Source organism: Triticum dicoccoides, chromosome 2A (genome assembly GCF_002162155.2).
Source record: "Triticum dicoccoides isolate Atlit2015 ecotype Zavitan chromosome 2A, WEW_v2.0, whole genome shotgun sequence".
Lineage (NCBI taxonomy): Eukaryota > Viridiplantae > Streptophyta > Magnoliopsida > Poales > Poaceae > Triticum > Triticum dicoccoides.
The window spans coordinates 583661808-583678404 of NC_041382.1; positions in this window are offsets into that span (position 1 = coordinate 583661808).

Consider the following 16597-nt stretch of genomic DNA (forward strand, 5'->3'; position numbering starts at 1 on the left):
CGGATGCCATTCCGGAGTCTACATGGCTCCGGGGTCCAGCGAATGACATTCCCCCCAAGGATGGAATGTGCCTGTTCCACCGGTGACCTCTGTCCAACCAGAGGCACCGGATAATCTGATGGAGGCTCTACGAGGCGCCTCTATCGTGGATGAGCATCGTGTCCTTATGGACACGGTAATAGAGAAGGTTCAGTTTGTCAAAAGCGGACTGACCGAAGCCTGCACCAGCCTTCTAATGGGCTTTGAGGTGAATAATGTGATTGTAGGAAAAATATCACCGTATAGACAGTAACCCCTGATGCTTTGTTTGGTGTTCAGGAGGAAAAGCCAAACAGAGGATCGAGAATAAATATCGTAGGAGTCTAACATGAGTTGTCTATGTGAATAAGAAGGTATCGCTGCAGGCTGCCACTGCTCATGCTGCGGAAGTTTTCGAACTGAAGCGGAAACTAGAGTGGGCCGAGGAGGAGCTCGGCCTCGTGAAGAAGCAGCTGGAAGATAGCCAAGGTATACAGTAACCTGTGGGTACATTTCGAAAAAATGAGTAGTCCAGCCAGACTAAAGTGTCATAAACTTTATTAGTGGCCATGACCGAGGTGGCAGCCCTTAAGAAGGCGCTAGCCGAGGCCGAGGACAAAGCGGCCAAGGAACGCGCCTCGCACGAGGAGCACGAGGCGCGGGTTGGCGAGGTGCAGCAACAGCTACAGGGCGCAATAGAGAGGTTTGAGTCCTTGGAGCGCGATTGTAAGGTGCAAGAGTCCGAATTGGCGAAGGCCTGCCAGAGCGCGCGGGATGCATGAGCCGAAGCCCAGAGCGCCCTCCAAGAAATTCAGGCGGCCAAGAAGATTACGGCGGGTAAATATTTCACCATGCATAGCAAGTGTGTAGAAGAAACGTTCCTTGTACTTATCCTGAATTTGGATTTTCCAGGGGTGTTTACAGATCTGCCGCACAGTGTGTCAAATGTTGCCGAGCATTATAGAGCCGAAGAAGGTATGTCTACGGAGAAGTTATTCTGGTCCCAATAGCTGGGACCCGAACATCCGGTGCCCTTCAGCGATCAGCTAAAGCAGTTGGTCGAGTTGCAGAGGTTGGCAGAGCTAGCCATGAAGGACCTGATAGTCTGGTTGTGGCCTGTCGATCCTATACCTAGCAGCTACTTCGGGCTTGTGCAGCGGCTTGTGAGTGCATGTCCGTGGCTTGAAGCCGTGAAGCGGTCGGTCTGTATTGAAGGTGTGCGTATGGCCTTTGCCCGCGTTAAGACGCATTGGGCAAAGCTGGATGCCAAGAAGCTAATGACCGAGGGGCTGCCAGAGGGCAAGGAGCATCGTCGGCCCGAACACTATTTTGATGGTGTCCTAGAGGGGTCCCGCCTTGTGGTGGAGCAATGTTTGAAGGATATCGTATTCCCATGAGAACATGTGTATTACCTTGCCCTGTAATATGGAACAATGGTGTTATGTAGTATAATGCTTATGATTTAAATTTACCACCTGTGCGGCTGTTTATTAACTCTGAGGGTTGACCAGTCATCGGCTTCTACCCCCACGTAGATAGTACGGGGGAGTTCGATATAAATCTAAACACTCTTTACTCCACATTCTGTTTCTTAAAGGAGGTGTTTAGCGCAACGAACAAGGCAATCCGACTATGCGGCCTTTACCGCCCTCACTTAGCCATAGGAGTTTGACAATTAAGAAAGTTGGCGAAGCCCCTGATATTCGGAAGACCGAACTAGGGGCGCTATGCACGCCTAATCGGGGGAACCGCTTCTTCGCAAGAAGCGGAAAAGAATCTCTAACAATTTGGAACCTCTCGAACAGCTGACCGGCTCTCGCCGCATCATGACAGTCAGTTTTCGGCTTTCTCTACTGAGGTGCTCGTCCGGAAGAACCGGGACACGATCGCAGTAGTTCTCCCTTTGCTGCCCAAGCCGATATAGCGGAACGTAAGGTAGCAAGCACAGGAGCCGGGCAACCCAACTATTGACCACAGACATGATTCAGAGCCAATGTATATAATGTTATAAGTTCGGGGTGCCGAACTATACTATAAAAGTGTTCAGACTTTTTATCGTCGTAGTGTTGGGTGTAATGAAGCCCCTGGAATAGTAATACGTACCATTGTGTATGTGTGTGATGACCCACAAGTATAGGGGATCTATCGTAGTACTTCCGATAAGTACGAGTGTCGAACCCAACGAGGAGCAGAAGGAAATGATAAGCGGTTTCCAGCAAGGTATTCTCTGTAAGTACTAAAATAAGTGGTAACAGATAGTTTTGTGATAGGATAATTTGTAACGAGCAACAAGTAACAAAAGTAAATAAAGTGCAGCAAGGTGGCCCAATCCTTTTTGTAGCAAAGGACAAGCCTGGACAAACTCTTATATAGAGAAAAGCGCTCCCGAGGACACATGGGAATATCGTCAAGCTAGTTTTCATCAGCTCATATGATTCGCGTTCGGTACTTTGATAATTTGGTATGTGGGTGGACCAGTGCTTGGGTACCGTCCTTACTTGGACAAGCATCCTACTTCTGATTAACCTCTATTGCAAGCATTCGCAAATACAACAAAAGTATTAAGGTAAACGTAACCATAGCATGAAACATATGGATCCAAATCAGCCCCTTACGAAGCAACGCATAAACTTGGGTTTAAGGTTATGTCGCTCTAGCAACCCATCATCTACTTATTACTTCCCAATGCCTTCCTCTAGGCCCAAATAATGGTGAAGTGTTATGTAGTCGTCGTTCACATAACACCACTAAAGGAGAGACAACATACATCTCATCAAAATATCGAACGAATACCAAATTCACATGACTACTAATAGCAAGACTTCTCCCATGTCCTCAGGAACAAACGTAACTACTCACAAAGCATAATCATGTTCATAATCAGAGGGGTATTAATATGCATATAGGATCTAAACATATGATCTTCCACCAAATAAACCAACTAGCATCAACTATAAGGAGTAATTAACACTACTAGCAACCTACTAGTACCGATCCCGGACTTGGAGACAAGAATTGGATACAAGAGATGAACTAGGGTTTTGAGAGGAGATGGTGCTGGTGAAGATGTTGATGGAGATTGCCCTCTCCCGATGAGAGGAGCGTTGGTGATGACGATGGCGATGATTTTCCCCCTCCCGGAGGGAAGTTTCCCTGGCAGAACAGCTTCGCCGGAGCCCTAGATTGGATCCGCCAAGGTTCCGCCTCGTGGCGGCGGAGTTTCGTCCGGGGATATGGCTTATGATTTTTCCCTTGAAAGACTCCATATAGCATAAGATGGCCATCCGAGGGCCACCAGGGGGCCCACGAGGTAGGGGGCGTGCCCAGGGGGGTAGGGCCCGCCCCCACCCTCGTGGGCAGGGTGTGGCCCCCTGGTGAACTTCTTGCGCTCAATATTTTTTATGTATTCTGAAAATGTCTTCCGTGAAGTTTCAGGACTTTTGGAGCTGTGCAGAATAGGTCCCTAATGTCTGCTCCTTTTCCAACCCAGAATCCTAGCTGCCGGCATTCTCCCTCTTTATGTAAAACTTGTAAAATAAGAGAGAATAGGCATAAGTATTATGACATAATGTGTAATAACAGCCCATAATGCAATAAATATTGATATAAAAGCATGATGCAAAATGGACGTATCAACTCCCCCTAGCTTAGACCTCGCTTTCCCTCAAGCGAAAGCCGAAATCGAAAAGTATGTCCACATTTTTAGAGATAGAGGTGTCGATAAAAGTAAAATACGGACATGAGGGCATCATGATCATTCTTAGAACAACAACTTACATAATTCTTGTCATATGATTTATTATGCTAGAGTAATAATTCAATCACAATTTCAAGTATGAATCGTAAACTTCATTGAAAACTAACAAACTATAATCTCAGTCATTGGAGAAATTGCAATTTATCATAACATAGGAAAGAGTCAACATATAAGAGCTTTTCAGCAAGTCCACATACTCAACTATCATATAGTCTTTCACAATTGCTGACACTCACGCAATACTTATGGGTATGGAGTTTTAATCGGACACAGAGAAAGATAGGGGCTTATAGTTTTGCCTCCCAACGTTTTACCTCAAGGGTAATGTCAACAATAATAGTTCATGAAAACTCACATCCAATTAGCCATATATACCGGGATCTTTCCAACATACTGTGCTTGCCAAAGGATAAAATGTAAAAAGGAAGGGTGAAGATCACCATGAATCTTATGCAAGGTAGGAGATAAAAGTAAAAGATAGGCCCTTCGCAGAGGAAAGCAGAGGTTGTCATGCGCTTTTAGGGTTGGATGCACAAAATCTTAATGCGAAAGAACGTCACTTTATATTGCCACTTGTGATATGGACCTTTATTATGCAGTCTGTCGCTTTTATTTCTTCCATATCACACAATCGTATAAAGCTTATTTTCTCCCACACTAATAAGTCATACATATTCAGAGAGCAATTTTTATTGCTTGCACCGATGACAACTTAATTGGAGGATCTTACTCAATCCATAGGTAGGTATGGTGGACTCTCATGGAAAAACTGGTTTAAGGGTATTTGGAAGCACAAGTAGTATCTCTACTTGGTGCGATGAATTTGGCTAGCATGAGGGGGAAAGGCAAGCTCAACCATGTTGGATCATCCATGACAATATAATTTATCTTAGATGTAAGAAAACATAACCCATTACGTTGTCTTCCTTATCCAACGTCAACTCTTTAGCATGTCATATTTTAATGAGTGCTCACAATCATAAAAGATGTCCAAGATAGTATATTTATATGTGAAGACCTCTCTTTCTTTATTACTTCCTATTAATTGCAACGATGACCAAAACTATGTTTGTCAACTCTCAACAACTTCTGTTCATCATACTTTTTCTATGTGAGCTCATTACTCTCCATAAGATCCATATGATCTCTTTGCTTCCTTTTTTATTTATTTCTCTTTTCTTTTATTCACTTAGGATCATGGCAAAATAATCAAGCCCTTGACTCAACACTAATCTTTATTATATATAGCTCATGGACTCGATTACATAGAGGGATCATAAAGCAAAACTCAAAACTAGATCATGACATAAACTTTATTCTACTAGATCAAGATGCTACCAAAAGGATCGAACTAAGAAAAATGGTAAAGATAAAAGTGATGGTTATACGATACCGGGGCACTCCCCCAAGCTTGGCAGTTGCCAAGGGGAGTGCCCATACCCATTTGATTATGTCTCTCTTTTCGGGGATGGTGATGTGATATTCTTGGCGATGATGCCCCTCAGGATACGATTCTCCTCCTCGAGCTTATTGACTTGCTGCTTGAGGTCCATTATTTCCTTTCGAAGTTTTCCGGTAACAGCCAAAGCTCCCTGCACCCAAGGGTGCTGCATAGCTGCAGGAGAACCAGTGACACTCCTTTTCATATTCTCATAAGAAAGAAATCTATCATTGGAAGGGATAACCGAGTTTGGAATAGCCGAGCTCTACAGTTCTCCCATTGTGAATCCAGCTCGGAAGCGGGAAGTGACTTCTTGATCCTCTTCCATGGCATCTATCCTCTTCAAATCAGCCTCCATCTCTTCCTCTGTTGTTGGCCCAAAGAGGTCAACATTGTTGTTTGTCATTGATCTCGGTGCCGGATGAGACACCCGGCTCTCCCCGACTGACTCTTGCGAAGACATCTTGCTCTAATCTTCAGCAGCAACAACTCGAAACACAAACAGAGGATAACTGCGTGATACGGGAGTCAAAACCCCCGGGAGATTATATAATGAATTTTTACCGAACCAAATACATATTGTGCAAGAAAACGGAGTCCGGAGAGCGCACGAGGTGCCCACGAGGTAGGGGGGTGCGCCCAGTAGGGTAGGGCGCGCCCTCCACCCTCGTGGAGGCCTCGTGTCCTTCCCGGACTGCTTTTTATTTTTCTATTTTTCTAAATATTCCAAAACGGAGAAATATTGCCTTAAAAACTGTTTTGGAGTCGGTTTACTTACCGTACCACATACCTATTCCTTTTCAGAGTCTGAAATGTTCCGGAAAGTGTCCCTTATGTATTCCTCCGGGATTACGGTTTCAATAACATTGGTTTCAACATTTATGGGATTACCTGAGATATAATGTTTGATTATTTGACCGTTCACCACCTTCGGATTTGTCCCTTCGAAGTTGTTGATTTTTATGGCACCGGAACGACAGACCTCCTCGATAACGTAAGGACCTTCCCATTTAGAGAGAAGTTTTCCTACATAAAATCTTAAACGAGATTTGTATAGCAATACATAATCACCTACATTAAACTCACGCTTGTGTATCCTTTTATCATGCCATCTTTTAACTTTTTCTTTAAACAACTTGGCATTTTCGTAGGCTTGGGTTCTCCATTCATCGAGTGAGCTAATATCAAATAACCTCTTCTCACCGGCAAGTTTAAAATCATAATTGAGCTCTTTAATAGCTCAATATGCCTTGTGTTCTAGTTCGAGAGGTAAGTGACATGATTTTCCTTAAACCATTTTATACGGAGACATACCCATAGAATTTTTATATGCAGTTCTATAGGCCCATAATGCATCATCAAGTTTCTTGGACCAATTCTTTCTAGACCTATTGACAGTCTTTTGCAAAATTAATTTGAGCTCTCTATTACTCAATTCTACTTGACCACTAGACTGAGGGTGATAATGAGATGCAATTCTATGATTAACATCATACTTAGCAAGCATTTTATGGAAAGCACCATGAATAAAATGTGAGCCACCATCAGTCATTAAATATCTAGGGACTCCAAATCTTGGAAAAATAACTTCTTTAAGCATTTTAATAGAAGTGTTATGATCAGCACAACTAGTTGGAATAGCTTCTACCCACTTAGTAACATAATCAAAAGCAACTAAAATATGTGTATAACCATTAGAGGTAGGAAAAGGTCCCATATAGTCAAAGCCCCAAACATCAAATGGTTCAATAACGAGCGAATAGTTCATAGGCATTTCTTGACGTCTACTAATATTACCAATTCTTTGACATTCATCACAAGATAAGACAAACTTACGGGCATCTTTGAAGAGAGTAGGCCAATAAAAACCAGATTGCAATACCTTATGTGCAGTTCTATCTCCAGCATGGTGTCCTCCATAAGCTTCGGAGTGACACTTGTGTAGGATCTGTTCATGTTCATGCTCAGGTACACAACGTCTAATAACACCATCTACTCCTTCTTTATAAAGATGTGGGTCATCCCAAAAGTAATGCCTCAAATCATAGAAGAACTTTTTCTTTTGCTGGTATGTGAAACTAGGTGGTATGAATTTGGCAACAATGTAATTAGCATAATCAGCATACCATGGAGCAGTATGAGAAGCATTTATGACATTTAATTGCTCATCAGGAAAGCTATCATCAATAGGTAGTGGGTCATCAAGCACATTTTCTAACCTAGACAAGTTGTCTGCAACGGGGTTCTCAGCTCCCTTTCTATCAACAATATGTAAATCAAATTCTTGTAGCAAGAGAACCCATCTAATAAGTCTAGGTTTAGCATCATTCTTTTCCATAAGCTATTTAATAGCAGCATGATCAGTGTGAATAGTTACTTTAGAATCAACAATATAAGGTCTGAATTTATCACAAGCAAATACAACTGCTAAGAATTCTTTTTCAGTAGTAGCATAATTTCTTTGAGCATTTTCTAGGGTTTTACTAGCATATTGAATAACGTTTAATTTCTTATCAACTCTTTGCCCTAGAACATCACCTACAGCATAATCACTAGCATCACACATAATTTCAAAGGGTAAATTCCAATCAGGTGGCTGAACAATAGGTGCAGAGATCAATGCTTTCTTAAGTATTTCAAATGCTTCTACACAATCATCATCAAAGACAAATGGTATATCTTTTTGTAATAAATTAGTCAGAGGCCGATAATTTTTTGAGAAGTCCTTAATGAACCTCCTATAAAATCCGGCGTGACCAAGGAAACTTCTTATACCTTTGATGTCCTTAGGGCATGGCATCTTTTCAATAGCATCAACACCTTGGCTTTATCAACTTCAATACCTCTTTCAGAAACTTTATGCCCCAAGACAATACCTTCATTAACTATAAAGTGTCACTTTTCCCAATTCAAGACAAGATTAGTTTCTTCACATCTCTACAAAACTCGATCAAGGTTGCTGAAGCAATCATCAAAAGAAGATCCATAGACGGAGAAATCATCCATGAAAACCTCACAAATCTTTTCAAAAAAGTCAGAGAATATAGCCATCATGCATCTTTGAAAGGTAGCAGGTGCATTACATAAACCAAAAGGCATACGTCTATAAGCAAAAGTACCAAAAGGGCAAGTAAAAGTAGTCTTTGATTGATCCTTGGCTGACACTGGTATTTGAGAGAAACCAGAATAACCATCTAGAAAGCAAAAATGTGTATGTTTGGATAATCTTTCTAGCATTTGATCGATAAAAGGTAAGGGGTAATGATCCTTTTTAGTGGCCTTATTTAATTTGCGGAAATCAATTACCATCCTATAACCTGTAATAATTCTTTGAGGAATCAATTCATATTTATCATTAGGAACGACAGTAATACCTCCCTTCTTAGGGACACAATGGACAGGACTTACCCACTAACTATCAGCAACGGGATAGATTATACCTGCCTCAAGGAGCTTTAGTATTTCCTTTCTTACCACTCCTTTCATTTTAGGATTCAGTCGTCGTTGATGATCACGAACTGGTTTAGCATCTTCTTCCAAATTTATTTTATCTTGACATAGAGTGGGACTAATGCCCTTAAGATCATCAAGAGTATACCCAATAGCAGCACGGTACTTCTTCAGAGTTTTCAATAATCTCTCTTCCTTCATGCTCTGAAAGGTTAGCACTAATAATAACAGGATATATCTTTTTCTCATCAAGATAAGCATATTTAAGAGTATCAGGCAACGGTTTAAGCTCAAACAAGGGATCACCCTTGGGTGGAGGAGGATCCCCTAGGATTTCAACATGCAAATTGTGTTTCAGAATAGGTTCCTTTTTAAAGAATACTTCATCTATTTCCCTTCTTTCATTCATAAACATATCATTTTCATGGTTTAGCAAATATTGTTCTAAAGGATCACTAGGAGGTACGGCAATAGAAGCAAGACCAATAATTTCATTCTTACTAGGTAATTCTTCTTCACGGTGTTTGTCTACTAAATTTAGAGACATTAAATTCATGAGACATATCATCTAAACCGATAGTAACAACATCCTTTTTTGCAATCTATCTTAGCATTAACAGTGTTTAAGAAGGGTCTACCAAATATAATGGGACAAAAGCTATCTTGTGGGGAACCAAGAACAAGAAAATCAGCAGGATATTTAGTTTTCCCACACAAGACTTCAACATCTCTAACAATTCCCATTGGTGAAATAGTATCTCTATTGGCAAGTTTAATTGTGACATCAATATCTTCTAACTCAACAGGTGCAATATCATGCATAATTTCTCTATATAGGTCAATAGGTATTGCACTAGCACTGGCACCCATATCACATAAGCCATGATAACAATGATCTCCTATTTTAACAGAAATAACAGGCATGCCTACCACAGGTCTAGGTTTATCTTTAGCACAAGGTTTAGAAATTCTAGCAGTTTCATCGTAGAAATAAATAACATGCCCATCAATATTATCAGCCAAAAGATCTTTAACAATAGCAATATTAGGTTCAACTTTAACTTGCTCAGGAGGTGTATATGTTCTAATATTGCTTTTATGAACCACAGTTGAAGCTTTAGCATGATCCTTTATCCTAACAGGGAAAGGTGGTTTCTCAACATAAGAAGTAGGAACAACAAGATCATTATAAGTGATAGTCTTTTCTTCAACTTTAATAGGTGCAACTACTTTTACTTCTATGGGAGGATGATATTTAAACCACTTCTCCTTGGGGAGATCAACATAAGTAGCAAAAGATTCACAGAAAGAAGCTACTATCTCAGAGTCAAGTCCATATTTAGTGCTAAATTTACGAAAAACATCGGTATCCATAAAAGATTTAACACAATCAAACTTAGGTGTCATACCTGATTTAACACAATCAAACTTAGGTGTCATACCTGACTCCTTACCTTCGTCGAGGTCCCAATCTTCAGAGTTGCATTTAATTCTTTCCAATAAATCCCATTTGAATTCAATAGTCTTCGTCATAAAAGAGCCAGCACAAGAAGTATCGAGCATGGTGCGATTGTTATCAGAAAGCCAAGCATATAAATTTTGAATAATCATCTCTCTTGAGAGATCATGATTGGGGCATGAATATAACATTGATTTAAGCCCCCCCCCCCCAAGCGTGAGCGATGCTTTCTCCTTCGCGAGGCCAAAAATTATATATATAATTGCGATCACGATGAACAAGATGCATAGGATAAAACTTCTGATGAAATTCCAATTTCAATCGTTTGTAGTTCCAGGACCCCGTATCATCACATAGCCTATACCATGTCAATGCATCTTCCTTCAAAGATAAAGGGAAGACCTTCTTCTTAATAACATCTCCGAGTACACCAGCAAGCTTAAATAATCCACAAACTTCATCCACATATATTAGGTGCTCATCAGGATGCGTTATTCCGTCTCCTGCAAAAGGATTAGCTAGCAGTTTTTCTATCATACCCGAAGGATTTCAAAGCAGACATTTTCATTTTCAGTAGTTCAGTAGGTTGAGGAGCAACAGTTTGCTCTACTGGTCGGGGTGCAGATACCCCGAACAAGCCCCTCAGAGGATTACTTTCCATAGTGACAAGTGACAGTAAATTTCAGCACACTATATAAAATTTCCTTACCAAAGGCGCTTCACTCCCCGGCAACGGCGCCAGAAAAGAGTCTTGATGACCCACAAGTATAGGGGATCTATCTTAGTCCTTTCGATAAGTAAGAGTGTCGAACCCAACGAGGAGCAGAAGGAAATGATAAGCGGTTTCCAGCAAGGTATTCTCTGCAAGTACTAAAATAAGTGGTAACAGATAGTTTTGTGATATGATAATTTGTAACGAGTAACAAGTAACAAAAGTAAATAAAGTGCAGCAAGGTGGCCCAATCCTTTTTGTAGCAAAGGACAAGCCTGGACCAACTCTTATATAGAGAAAAGCGCTCCCGAGGACACATGGGAATATCGCAAGCTAGTTTTCATCACGTTCATATGATTCGCGTTTGGTACTTTGATAATTTGGTATGTGGGTGGACCGGTGCTTGGGTACTGTCCTTACTTGGACAAGCATCCCACTTATGATTAACCTCTATTGCAAGCATCCTCAACTACAACAAAAGTATTAAGGTAAACCTAACCATACCATGAAACATATGGATCCAAATCAGCCCCTTACGAAGCAACGCATAAACTAGGGTTTAAGCTTCTGTCACTCTAGCAACCCATCATCTACTTATTACTTCCGAATGCCTTCCTCTAGGCCCAAATAATGGTGAAGTGTTATGTAGTCGACATTCACATAACACCACTAGAGGAGAGACAACATACATCTCATCAAAGTATCGAACATATACCAAATTCACATGACTACTAATAGCAAGACTTCTCCCATGTCCTCAGGAACAAACGTAACTACTCACAAAGCATAATCATGTTCATAATCAGAGGGGTATTAATATGCATATAGGATCTGAACATATGATCTTCCACCAAATAAACCAACTAGCATCAACTACAAGGAGTAATTAACACTACTAGCAGCCTACTAGTACCAATCCCGGACTTGGAGACAAGAATTGGATACAAAAGATGAACTAGGGTTTTGAGAGGAGATGGTGCTAGTGAAGATGTTGATGGAGATTGCCCTCTCCCGATGGCAGTAGCGTTGGTGATGACGATGGTGATGATTTCCCCCTCCCGAAGGGAAGTTTCCCCGACAGAACAGCTCTGCCGGAGCCCTAGATTGGATCCGCCAAGGTTCCGCCTCGTGGCGGCGGAGTTTCGTCTGAGGAGATGGCTTATGATTTTTTTTCCTCATCGAAAGACTCCATATAGCAAAATATGGCCATCGGAGGGCCAACAGGGGCCCACGAGGTAGGGGACGCGCCCAGGGGGGTAGGGCGTGCCCTCCACCCTCGTGGGCAGGGTGTGGCCCCCCTGGTGAACTTCTTGCGCTTAGTATTTTTTATATATTTTGAAAACGTCTTTCGTGAAGTTTCAGGACTTTTGGAGCTGTGCAGAATAGGTCTCTAATATTTGCTCCTTTTCCAGCCCAGAATCCCAGCTGCCGGCATTCTCCCTCTTTATGTAAACCTTGTAAAATAAGAGAGAATATGCATAAGTATTATGACATAATGTGTAATAACAGCCCATAATGCAATAAATATCGATATAAAAGCATGATGCAAAACGGACATATCAACGTGAAGTGAGTAATTAATACCGAGGTGAGTAAACAGAAAAATGAAATAATAAGCTGACGCTACCGTATATTCACCATTGTGATGTAACTAGTACGTCAAGGCGTACTTTGTATGAGTAATGCGATAAGCAAGTGGGGCTATTTAACATGCCGCAACCAAGGGCGAGCTACGTGCGGGTATGAAAAGCAAGTATGGCAATCGTTTTAGTAGAGACCACCTGGGGATTCCCTTGTAAGCTAGAGCTCCTTGCCTCCTTGGTGTGTTCTGCAAGCGGGTTGTCCACATAGACCTCCCAAAGAGAAGAAAACCCGTAAAAAAGAAAAAGTAAAAGCGCGCGAATCCCAGGGTCGGTCGAGCCGTACAGTGGATCACGAACGAGTTATGCCTCCGTCAATTCCCATGGGGTTTTGAGTGCGTAGTTTATGTATGCATGCTATTAGTGCCATTGCCTCATCGGGGCTGGGACGGAGGTCAAATTGCTAATTAGGCTCTTGACTAGCCGAGCTGTCCTGCTGCAGTGTGGTCTGGACCCTCTTGATGATGTCCAGGGGCTCGGCAGCCTGATTGTAATGCTGCTTGAGAAGGCCTCTCTATACTTCTGCTGCTAGGGCGGTAGTGTGCTCCTCTATACGGAGGGGGCGTTCCGTGTTTCAATTTATTGTAATGATGCCACGTGGGCCGGGCATATTGAGCTTGAGATAAGCGTAATGTGGCACCGCATTGAATCTAGCAAATGCGGTTCGTCTGAGCAGGGCGTGATAGCCGCTACAAAATGGGACGATATCGAAGACTAGTTCTTCGCTTCGGAAGTTATCTGGGGAACCGAATACTACCTCTAGCATTATTGAGCCCGTGCAACGGGCCTCTACGCCTGGTATGACTCCTTTAAAGGTGGTCTTCATGGGCTTGACCCGTGAGGGGTCGATGCTCATTGTACGTATTGTATCCTGATAGAGCAGATTGAGGCTGCTACCACTGTCCATTAGGACCCGTGTCAGGTGAAATCCGTCGATGATTGGGTCGAGGACCAGTGCGGCTGAACCGCCATGGAGGATACTGGTTGGATGATCTCGGCGGTCAAAGGTGATCGGAAATGACAACCACGGATTGAATTTCGAGGCGATTGGCTCTAACGCATAGACGTCCCTAAGTGCGCGCTTGCACTCCCTTTTGGGGATGTGTGTATCGTATATCATGTTCACTGTTTTGACTTGAGGGGGGAATTTCTTTTGCTCCCCAGTGTTCGGCTACCGGGGCTCCTCGTCATCGTCCTCGCTCTGTGATTCTTCTTCCTTGTTTCTGTTGTTGACCTTACTGGCTTGTTTAAAGACCCGACAATCTCTGTTAGTATGGTTGGCCGGTTTGTCTGGGGTGCCATGTATCTGGCAAGGACGGTCGAGTATGCGGTCCAAGCTGGATGGTCCTCCGCTGCTCCTTTTATAGGGCTTCTTTCGCTGGTCGTACTTGGAGCCACTTAATCCGGCATGAACTGTAGTGTCACCGGCGTTATCGCCATTGCTTCGGCGTTTGTGTCTGTTGTGGCGGAGCTTGTCGGTGCTGTTTTTGGCCTCGGAGGGGCCTGTTTCGTTGGCTGTGTTTGTACTGCGAGCCACCCAACTATCCTCTCTCGTGCAAAAGCGGGTCATAAGTGTCGTGAGGGCTGCCATGGATCTCAGCTTTTCCTGGCCGAGGTGGCGGGCAAGCCATTCGTCCTGGATGCTATGCTTAAAGGCCGCTAGGGCTTCAGCATCCGGACAGTCGACGATCTGGTTCTTTTTGGTTAGGAACCTAGTCCAGAATTTTCTGGCTGATTTTCCGGATTGTTGAACTATGTGGCTTAAGTCATCGGCATCGGGTGGCCGGACATATGTACCCTGGAAATTGCCGAGGAAGGCCTCTTCCAAGTCCTCCCAGCTGCCGATGGAGTTCTCAGGCAGACTATTTAGCTAGTGTCGAGCTGGTCCTTTGAGCTTTAATGGGAGGTATTTGATGGCATGGAGGTCATCTCCTTGGGCCATGTGTATGTGAAGAATAAAATCTTCGATCCACACTACGGGGTCGGTTGTTCCGTCGTATGATTCGATATTGACAGCCTTGAACCCCTCGGAGAATTCATGATCCAGCACCTCGTCTGTGAAGTAGAGAGGGTGTGCGGCACCTCTATAGCGGGTCGCGTCACGGCGTATCTCCGACGACGCCGTCTGTGGTTATCGGCCCAGGTGTGATTAAGTTTGTGACGTCCGAATAGGTAGCTGTCCTCCCGAGTATGGAAACGTCCTCGCGATCCATATATGGATTTGTTGTGTCCTGCTCTATTGTCCAATTCCTGCCGAAGATCGTATGTATGGTCCCGAGCTGGTATGTCCCTGTTTTGGCGAGGCGGTGAGGCGGGCTGCTGTTCGGCCTGAGTTGCCGCTTTATCCTGACTGTAGGGTGGCCGTTCAGCCGCCTTGTCCCGACCACGTGGTGGTTGGTCCGCATTACGCGAGGGAGATATGTGCTCTGGCGCCTCCTCATCGAATTGAGGTAGCAGTCTACATTTCGGGTAGCTCTTGGCTGGGCAGTTAAGGCCGTATTCCTCGGCTGTCAGGACATCAGTCCATCTGTTGACGAGGAGGTCTTGTTCAGCTTGAAGCTGCTGTTGTTTCTTTTTCTGGCTCCTTGCAGTGGCTATGAGCTAAAGCTTAAAGCGCTCTTGCTCGAGAGGATCCCCAGGCACGATGAAGTCTACGTTGCCAAGGCTTGTCTCCTCCTCGGAGAGTGGACGGTAACTATCATCTTATGAGTCATCTTCTATGGCCTGTTCGTCGAGGTTGTCTTGCCTGCTGTCGTGTTCCTGTTCGGATGTAGCCCCGACAGGGTCTTCATTGTTTTCGGCGTCGCCCGGAGTACTATTTTCTCCGGTGCCAGTGTTGCCGTCCTTTGAGCGGCGAGGCTTGGGGCGGCGTTTGGGCCGCCGACGCTTGGACTGTGTCTCGGAGGTTTTATTCGCATCTGGCTCTTCTTTCTCGTCGCCAGATCCTTTAGGTGTATCAACCATGTACACGTCGTAAGAAGAGGTAGCCGTCCAACGCCCGGTGAATGGAGGGTCTTGGCCTTGCTCCTTGTCAGCATCGTCGTCCATACCGTCGATGTCTTCGGAGCCATAGTCAAGCACGTCGGTTAAGTCATCGACAGTGCTATGAAGTGGGCGGCGGGTGGGAAGCAAGATTCCTCATCATCCGTCTCTAGCTCGAATCGAACATAGTTAGGTTGTGAGCCCTTCTCCAAGGACAAATTCTTTAAAGATTTTAGCACGTCACCCAAAGGCGAGTGCTGGAAAACGTCAGCGGCGCTGAACTCGAAGATCGATAACCGATCTAGCTCGGTGTCCGCGGGCGTACACAGTCCGGAACTTATAGCCAAAGACGAGTCCGAAGTTTGGTTAAAGCGAATAGTGTAGGGCGTCGAGTCCATGTGCGGCTCCAACGCCACGGACCCTGCGGCCTCGGATGGCTTGATCTGCTTGGGCTCTAAGTGTTGGGGAACGTAGTAATTTCAAAAAAATTCCTACGCACACGCAAGATCATGGTGATGCATAGCAATGAGAGGGGAGAGTGTTGTCTACGTACCCTCGTAGACCGGAAACAGAAGCGTTGACACACAACGTAGAGGAAGTAGTCGTATGTCTTCCCGATCCGACCGATCCAAGTACCGAACGTACGGCACCTCTGACTTCTACACACGTTCAACTCGGTGACGTCCCTCGAGATCCGATCCAGCCGAGTGTTGAGGGAGAGTTTTGTCAGCACGACGGCATGATGACGGTGATGATGTTCTACCGATGCAGGGCTTCTCCTAAGCACCGCTACGATATGACCGAGGTGGAATATGGTGGAAGGGGGCACCGCACACGGCTAAGGAACGATCACGAAGATCAACTTGTGTGTCATGGGGTGCCCCCTTGCCCCTGTATATAAAGGAGGGAGGGGGAGGTGCGGCCGGCCCCTAGGGGTGCGCCTAGAGGAGTCCTACTCCCACCGGGAGTAGGACTCCCCCCTCTTGCCTTGTTGGAGAAGGAAAGGGGAAGGGGGAAAGAGGAAAGGGGGGCGCCGCCCCCCATTCCTTGCCCTATTCAGACTAGGGGGGAGGGGGCGCGTGGCCTGCCCTGGCCGGCCCTCCTCTTCTCCCTTAGGGCCCATGTAGGCCCATTAACC